The sequence below is a fragment of the Coregonus clupeaformis genome, unplaced genomic scaffold (genome assembly GCF_020615455.1).
Source record: "Coregonus clupeaformis isolate EN_2021a unplaced genomic scaffold, ASM2061545v1 scaf0585, whole genome shotgun sequence".
NCBI lineage: Eukaryota > Metazoa > Chordata > Actinopteri > Salmoniformes > Salmonidae > Coregonus > Coregonus clupeaformis.
The window spans coordinates 288,909-297,128 of NW_025534040.1; the positions used below are offsets into that span (position 1 = coordinate 288,909).

At 35.5% G+C, this 8,220-nt stretch overlaps 1 long non-coding RNA gene across 1 annotated transcript; it reads left to right on the forward strand.

Moving 5' to 3' along the window:
- Nucleotides 1-2,413: 2,413 nt before the first annotated feature.
- LOC123485151 lies at nt 2,414-5,052 on the forward strand. Its single transcript, XR_006658879.1, has 10 exons — nt 2,414-2,491; nt 2,672-2,696; nt 2,791-2,954; nt 3,233-3,261; nt 3,458-3,481; nt 3,683-3,706; nt 3,914-3,943; nt 4,120-4,145; nt 4,264-4,306; nt 4,831-5,052. It is a non-coding gene; the product is annotated as an uncharacterized LOC123485151 (long non-coding RNA).
- Nucleotides 5,053-8,220: the final 3,168 nt, after the last annotated feature.

The following is an 8,220-nucleotide window of genomic DNA, read 5'->3' on the forward strand; positions in this document are numbered from 1 at the left end:
TCTCATACTTTCATTTGAGAAGAATGAAAGATATTTATCTCATGTTTCTTGATCCTCCTCTAAGATCCTTTCCCTCCGGCGATAAGCCTCGGCGGCACAGAAAAGTGAGAAGAAAGCAAGTTGAGCTCATTGATTCCATGCACCTGTTGTTCTTTTGAGTTAGACATGGTCAATGTTAAATAATACATATAATTCTCCAGGTCTGTGGTGCGAACATATCTTGTAGCTGCTACATTCCTACAAAAACAGGAAATGACATCATTCGTATTCACTATTCTTAGTTAAGATGTCTCAACTGAAATAATCCCCATCTAGTTTCAGGTCCATACCACAAATACACAAGGTAGAAAGAGTCAACCAACAAGTGTTTCAACAAGACTTGAACACAATGATCATGTTCATCCTCATCCTGAGTGAGTATATTTTTGATAATTAACCTGATATTGATTTAGTTTTAATTTAATTCAAATTTATTTCACATTTTGCAATTTAAATGGGTCTATGTTGTATCTTTTGAATGTATTTTCTCTTCAAAGGTGCCTTGTCAAGAGAGGCCATGGTCCAAACCACAGGCAGGTCAAAGTCTATTAATTATTGAAGATGAGTGAATTCTCGTTTAGATAAATACAATATGATACTGTACACAAAAAACGATTTACATATTGCAGATATTTTATGTGCCAAATACTTTTTCTTTTCTCAAATATTAGCCAAGACGATTTTTCCAGCAAAGATCTATTGGACTTCTACAGGAACAATAATGGAGGGAAGTGACCTAGTGGTAAAATGTAGTACACATGGGCGCAAGGAAGATAAAGTGACATATGTTTACTTGTGCATTAATGGAATTGCAGTGGATAAGAAGAAAACTAGACAAGAAGACACCCTTTTCACCATGGAAAGTGTTACTGGCCAACAGACTGGCATTTATAGCTGTGTGTTCTCTAAAACCCTGTATCTACTATCTGAAGTGCAGGGAAAAGGAGATAATTCACTTTCCATCCAGGTGATGGGTAAGGATCTTTTTACTGTCTGGATAGGTCATTGCTGTTAAACATTATATGACATACTCTGAGTGTACAAAACATTAGGAACACCTTCCTATTATTGAGTTGCACCCCCTTTTGCCCTCAGAATAGCCTCAATTCGTTGGGGCATGCACTCTACAATGTGTCGAAAGCATTCCACAGGGATGCTGGCCCGTGTTGACTCCAATGCTTCCCACTGTTGTGTCAAGTTGGCTGGATGTCCTTTGGGTGGTGGACCATTCTTGCTACACACGGGAAACTGTTGAGTGTGAAAAACTCAGCTGTGTTGCAGTTATTGACACACTCAAACCGGTGCGCCTGGCACCTACTACCATACCCCTTTCAAAGGCACTTAAATATGAATAATAATAATATAATATGCCATTTAGCAGACGCTTTTATCCAAAGCGACTTACAGTCATATGTGCATACATTTTTATGTATGGGTGGTCCCGGGGATCAAACCCACTACCCTAGCGATACAAGCGCCATGCTCTACCAATTGAGCTACAGAGGACCACATATTTTGTCTTGCCCATTCACCCTCTGAATGGCACACATACACAATCCATGTCTCAATTGTCTCAAGGCTTAAAAATCCTTCTTTACACTCCTCCCCTTCATCTACACTGATTGAAGTGGATTTAACAAGTGACATCAATAAGGGATCATAGCTTTCACCTGGATTCACCTGGTCAGTCTATGTCATGGAAAGAGCAGGTGTCCTTAATGTTTTGTACACTCAGTGTATATGGATATTTTATCCTTTCCAATGTTTTTGATACAAGTATATTTCAATATGACTGCAAAAGTATTTTACACCTTACATGATTCCTGTCTCTTCCTGCTCATACAGACCGTATACTCCCTGCAGACATATCCCTTGCAGGCTCAAGAAATGTGAGAAAGGGAGATGGTGTGGAGTTTAAGTGTACTATTTCAGACCCCAGTTTTCAAACAAAAAATACCAGTGACTTAGTTCACTCTTACCTCTGCAAGTATGGCTCTGTTGTTCAGATGCAGGTGTTTGATGTAAAGAGGATGGAGGCAACTTTTACGATTAAAAGTGTTATTAAGAATGACACAGGCAACTACAGTTGTGTGCTTGATCTTCAGTCAAAACCCCTCAAAGATAAAGACAGAAAATTATATGGAAATAATGCAGTATTTCTACAGGTTGATGGTAAGAATGTATGGTATTTGTCTAAATACTTACATATTTAAATCATATAGTCACTACATACGTAACTAGTTTTGTTATTAGATAATCATTGTTGATGGTTCTTTAATAAGTATGGTTAAATAGCACTACATTGTTACTATAGAAATGAGATGTGTAACAACATGCCTGTTTTGCTTTCCAGTGTCCTGGAGTCACTTAATCACACGGGTTGTGTTCTGTGTCTGTTTTCTTCTGATCTTATCACTGATGGTGGGCATACGGTGGCTGATCAGAAAACAAGGTCAGGCCATTTAACATGAACATTACTCTGGATATACTGGTCTAATTCATATAGAATAATGTTTATCAAACTAATACATTCCATATCTGGATTGAATGAACTATCTGGAGCATTTCTAATATCGTTGTTATGATAGTTAGCTTGAGTTTAACCAATAATGTTACATTTCTTTTTTGACAGGAGCTTTACAATGTTATTGTGGAAGGTAAGCTTATAGTTTGGATTACCTTGTTATAGCTAGTTTTTTTTAGCATGATAATGTATAATGATTGAACGTTTCACATGTATATTTTCACCAGAACAACACAAAAGGAGGAGAACGACGTGCCAATGACAGGGGAGGGTGATGGTATGTTTTTCAAGCTCTCCAATAAAACTATTGTTTTATTAATGAACATTTATTTCACATTCTGGGATATTTCTTTGTCTTAGATGGAACTTCAAACGTGGAGGAAGAATCCAGGTAGGAAACATTTGACATTTTACTTTATTATATATATATAAAAAAATGTACCTATTTGTATTAGTTTGAATATAAAAGTAATAGAATACATTCTGTACTTCTACTGTAATGAAGCAATGGAGAAACAGAAAGGTGTTAGATTACTTAAGGACAAAAATCATGTAAAGTGTGCTGCTTCTATATAAAGGGGTATATGAAAAATATTAATATTTAATGGAATATGACAATCTAATAACCACAACCAATTTCTAATACACAGTATCTTGTTTATTTCTCAGTGATGAATTTGCCTATGACAGTGTGACCGGTAAGATAATATTTTTTTGTTTGTATAATGGTTAGCTGCATTAACTATGCTTTCAATTAAATGTCAGTGTGTTTCACAATACTGACCATGCTGATACTAAGTAAATGATCATGAAATTAGTTTCAGTGCCTTGTGTTAAAACAGGAGTCTATATTTCTTATTTTAAAAGATAATGTTCATCTTATCCCCCAAACAGGTGGGGAGGAGTACCAGGATGTGGGTGAGAAATGTTTAGATAATATGATGCTGCATAAAAATTTACTATTATGATGTCAATTAAAAATAGGCATGTTTTTTCATTCTTACATTTGCAATACTGGGTAAATGGAAATAAATAAATAAAAGATTTTTAGCATTTTGAATAAAAAACGGTTGCTTTAATAAGAGAATAAGATATTTAATCTTCTAATCTCCCAAACAGGTGATACAACGAATCAACATTTGGGTGAGAAATACTTAGATAATGAAGTTAATAAAATTATGATAATAATTATGCTTTAAATTATACACAATTATGTTTTTAATTTTTATTCTGACATTTCTGATACTGGGTAAATAGTCATGACTGAACTAATATGCCACGCCTTGAGTGAAAATAATTGTCTAAATTCATTGTTTTAATGGTTTTAACATCTTCTAATCTTCAAAACAGGTGACGAGATTGAGACATACCATGACATGGGTGAGAAATGCTTAGATATTATGAAGCTCCATAGAAATGCAATGATTATACTGTGAGATTTACAATAATGGGTAAATGGTGATATAACAGATTTCAGGGTCTTAGGTGATTTTTTAAAATAAATAACTTGTTTTAATTAAATATATTTAACTTACATCTTCTTACCTACAAAACAGAGGATGCCACGTACCAAGAAATTCAGGTGAGCTGGGAGTTCTAAATGAGCTTTGACTAATGATAACTAATGATTATGATGACTCTTAGTTATAGAGGCTTACAGGTCTACACTTTTCCACACCTATTTTAATTTTATATTTCAGGGTGAAACACCGAATATTTAACACGTTATAGTACGCATTCGAGGTGAGTTCAATATTTTGAAATAGTAATAATAGATACTCTCCACCGTAAAGTTAGGTGTACTTTTTGGATTTCCATGCATATCAGGCAGAACGAGTATCTATCTAACCATGGAAAATATATTGTCTCATTTTCTCTGTCAATGGTGTAATTTCTGATGGTAAGACACGTAAGTAGCAGTTTGCACAGGAAACCATAGATGCATTCAGTCACATTCTTTTTTTGGGGGACTTCACATAAAGTGAACCAAGATAACAGTGATCTGGGTATATTTAATCTGTGCAGAGAATACAGACTTGAGACCTTCTCCTCAGAGCTGTGGTGTATCATGTGGTGTATACTCTCTAATTTAGCATTGCTTCTGTGATAAACCTATTTAATCATTGTCTTAATGTCATTGTCTCACCTCATCTCGGATCCTACACTATCCTGAAAACGGAGAAATGTCTAATATAAGAATGAACACACAGCTGTGATGAAGGATTTGTTGGATCAGATATAATATGTTGGGGTCTTTTCATCCACAGATGCAGCAAATCAAGGCCCAGATACTGAAGTTGTGTACGCCAAATCATGCAAGAAGACAGGACGTCATCAATACATGTCTTAATCATTATTAGATCTGCATTATTTCAAAGCAGTACTGCATGTGTACTACAGTATCTATACATATGTATTTGATGTATTGTGTATTCAATGTGTGTCTTGCGTTGGACTACTCCCTTCATGGTCAAGATGTTTTGTGACCTGACATTTGCGCTGCATTGTGTTATATCTTCATTGGAAGTCATTTTAAAGTTGTTTGGAGTAATATTAAAGTACCACATTAAGCATTATTGCTGGATATGCTATTGCATTCTCCCTCTCATATTAAATATTTTAAAATGTTCTCAACTGTGAATGTGATATATGTCTTTATTGGAACTGAAAACAAATGCAATCGTCTTATAGGCACAGTTTCAGTTGGCACATCAATTTAGAATATCACCCTTGAAAACAAGTAAGACTGGGCTCACTTGGTCTAACCAATAATGTAAGTCTGTCACCCATTCTACAGCCCCCACTAAAACATCAAGGATATATTGTAGTTTAAAATAAGCCAGACTTAAATATGTGAATTTTACACAGTTTTTTACTTTTATGCAACTAGATAGCCAGGTGATAAATAATACATATATTAACATATTGATTTATATTTGCATATCCACTGGTGTACCACATAGACAGACATAGTCCAACCACAACTTACTGACAACTATATCAGGAAATTAGACTGACACTGCAAGGCTAATCATTCATTACACTGTATCAGACACATTTCAATGTTGAGGATGTGTACACCATAAACAATGAAGATGAGGTCAGAGGACTGATGTGTTTCTTCAAAATGAGCTGCATAGGAATAGGTGAAACTGATGAAACTTCGCATGAAGGTTATAGACCTTGAAGGTCCTATACAGTTTCTCATAATTCACATAGCTACAGTACATGGTTATGGACACAGTATGTTATGTGTGAAAAGATCACACAATGAGTCCTATCTTATTCATAATATGTGAGTATTTCCACAGTATTGATCAAGGTAAAGCATACATTTCGTCTAATTTTATTTTCAGTATTCAACCTGGTTGTACAAACGTATCTCTATTTGTTTCTAAATGCAGCTTTACTGGTTAACTTGGCGGAGACAGGTAAGCTTAAATAATTTAAATCTAAAACACAAATAGTAAAATGTGTCATTTTATTACAGTATAGCTAATGTCTGACAAGATTAATTATAAACACTGGAACTTCTTTTAATCACAAATTATATTTTTCACTCTTCAATGATGAAGCTAATATCTACTCAGCAAAGCTCTTTGGAGCTAGTACCGACATAATAATAATAATAATAATAATATGCCATTTAGCAGACGCTTTTATCCAAAGCGACTTACAGTCATGACATGAGAGAAGGAAAGACTGCCGATGTGAACTGCAGCACTACAGGCACCAGAAAAACATTGAGCAAGGTCTATGTTTACCTTTGCAAGAATGGAAGTGGAATGAGAGTAAGAGAGCTGGAGAAAGGTGAAGATAACACCATTTTCACCATCAAGGATGTTAAACGAGAGTACTCAGGCATCTACAGCTGTGTTTACACCATAGAAAAAGTCAAACTCAGTCAAGTGATCTCAACATGTGTCAATCTAGTCATCATTCAGGTCTACAAGAATGGAGAAGGTATAACCTACTTGCAAACATTTGTGTTGTATATGGATGGATAATCCATTGTTAATATTGACTATATGGCAATATTAACATACTGTGTAAATACATACTGTACATGTCTATATATTCTGTATTTCAGAATAGGTACATCAAGAGGTCCATGAAGAGGCTGCACACGATGTGAAACTGGTCAATGTAATCCGACTGATAAATTCAGTTGTTGTGGTCATATTTCTTCTGACTGTAATATATGTTAGTCACTGCTGTCCAAACATATAATGACCTGTTTCCTGGATGACATATAGTACAGTAGTGATGCACTGACAGAATAACGATCCTATTTTCTTGATAATTCTTACATGTAATCTACAGTAGCCCTAAATCTCCCTGTGCTCTTCACTCATTACACAATTTTAATTTAACTTAAAAGACTGTTCATTGAACCTACCAGACTAGGTTGTTGTCGATATCAATCAGGCCTCTGGTTTTGTGGGTGGGGTGGTGGGTAAAATGTCCAATAAACTGTACATAATGTAATTTAATTTGTTAAATGACTGTATGGTGGCAGGCAAGTAATAAAGATTGTATCTTTAATCAGAAATCTTACTGCTGTCTGTGTTTTGAGGATCTTTGAGATCCTGGTGTGTCTGGGAGAAAAAAGCCTCTTGTGACTGACATGAGGTAAAAGGAATGGCAAATAAATCTGGCTGCACAACCCATTGGCAAACGTATTGCAAATTGAGAAATCATGTGAATAGACTGAATAAAAAGAAGAAGAAACTACACTATGAAACAAAGATAAATGACATAAAGAATGATATTTAAAAGCTTTGGAGCACCTTCAATGAACTTTTGGGGAAAAAGGCAAACTCAGCTCCATCACTCATTGAATCAGATGACTCATTCATCACAAAACCGACTGATATTGCCAACTACTTTCATGATTTTTTCAATGGCAAGATTTGCAAACTTAGGCATGACATGTCAGCAATAAACGCTGACACAACACATCCAAGTATATCTGACCAAATTATGAAAGACAAGCGTTGTAATTTTGAATTCCGTAAAAATGAGTGTGGAAGAGGTAAAAAAAATATTGTTGTCTATCAACAATGACAAGCCACCAGGGACTGACAACTTGGCTGGAAAATTACTGAGGATAATAGCGGGCGATATTGCCAGTTCTATTTGCCACATTTTCAATTTTAAGCCTACTAGAAAGTGTGTGCCCCCAGGCCTTGAAGGAAGCAAAAGTAATTCCTCTACCTAAGAATAGAAAAATCACCCTTTACTGGCTCAAATAGCCAACCAATCAGCCTGTTACCAACCCTTAGTAAACTTTTGGAAAAAATGGTGTTTGACCAGATACAACGCTATTTTACAGTAAACAAATTGACAACAGACTTTCAGCCACTTATAGGGAAGGACATTCAACAAGCACAGCCCTTACACAAATGACTGATGATTGGGTGAGAGAAATGAATGATAAAAAGATTGTGGGGGCTGTTTTGTTAGACTTCAGTGCGGCCTTTGACATTATCGATCATTGTCTGCTGCTGGAAAAACAAATGTGTTATGGCTTTACACCCCCTGCTATATTGTGGATAAAGAGTTACCTGTCTAACAGAACACAGAGGGTGTTCTTTAATGGAAGCCTCTCCAACATAATCCAGGTAGAATCAGGAATTCCACAGGGCAGCTGTCTA